The sequence below is a fragment of the Dermacentor andersoni genome, chromosome 10 (genome assembly GCF_023375885.2).
Source record: "Dermacentor andersoni chromosome 10, qqDerAnde1_hic_scaffold, whole genome shotgun sequence".
Lineage (NCBI taxonomy): Eukaryota > Metazoa > Arthropoda > Arachnida > Ixodida > Ixodidae > Dermacentor > Dermacentor andersoni.
The window spans coordinates 75,191,647-75,193,024 of NC_092823.1; positions in this window are offsets into that span (position 1 = coordinate 75,191,647).

Consider the following 1,378-nt stretch of genomic DNA (forward strand, 5'->3'; position numbering starts at 1 on the left):
ATAAACCGAAAACATCTTGCTATTTGTCTGCCAGATAATAGAGATTCACTCTTCCTACCTAAATGCCCCAAAAAGAGATCACTCAGAATAGGGGCAATGCCTGAACTGATATACACGCCGCTTTCTTGCAGATAAACATTTCCATTCCATTCAGCGAAATTAGAGTTAAGACAAATTCTTAGAACATCCAAAAAACCGTTAACAGTGACGCCACGCTTATTCCGGACCGCCACAGCTCCAAATTCAAAAATGGATTCTTCAATGGTTCCACTGAGTTCGTGATGTGAAATAGAATAACAGAAATATTTAATATGAATGGGGAAACCCTTATACGTAGCATTCATGTTCTCGTTAAGATGCTGAGTTATCAGAGATGAATTATTAACTGAGAATGGGTCATTGTTTTATAGCATTTATATGTAAAACTGGATCCAACAGGCGCTCGACTTTTGCAACGTTCCCCTATCGAAGACAATCTCGCAGAATGGCGTGCTCTTGTGATTTTTTGCGTGTTTTTTTGTCGTACTTCGGACCGAAGGAAGTGAGATGTACTTCCGCTTCGTCTGCTTGTTCCCACGCTCATGCGGTCACGTGCACAGGCACCGACACTATGCCATTTTCTGCCTTGTTGCAGAGCATGATCACGCTCTGCGATCCACTTGTTCTGCCTCAGTATTCCTGTCATCATCATCATAATCATCAGCCTGGTTAGGCCCACTGCAGGGCAAAGGCCTCTCCCGTACGTCGCCAACTACCCCGGTCATGTACTAATTGTGGCCATGTTCTCAAACTTCTTAATCTCATCCGCCCACATAACATTCTGCCGCACCCTTGCTACGCTTCCCTCCCCTTGGAATTCAGTCCGTAACCCTTTATGACCATCGGTTATATTCCCTCCTCATTACATGTCCTGTCCATGCCCATTTATTTTTCTTGATTTCAACTAAGATGTCATTAACTCGCGCTTGTTCCCTCACCCACTCTGCTCTTTCCTTATCCCTTTACGCTACACCCATCATTCTCCTTTCCATATCTCGTTGCGTCGTCCTCAATTTGAGTAGAACCCCTTTGGTAAGCCTCCACGTTTCTGCCCCGTGCGTGAGTACTCCTAAGACACAGCTGTTATACACTTTTCTCTTGAGGGATAATGGCAACCAGCTGTTGATGATCTGCAGAATGCCTGCAAAACGCACGCAAGCCCATTCTTATTCTGATTATTTCAGTCTCATGATCCGGATCCGCTGTCACTACCTATCCTTAGTAGATGTATTCCCTTACCACTTCCAGTGCCTTGCTACCTATCGTAAACTTCTGTTCTCTTCCGAGACGTTTAAACATTACTTTAGTTTTTTGCAGACAATTTTTAAACCTACCCTTC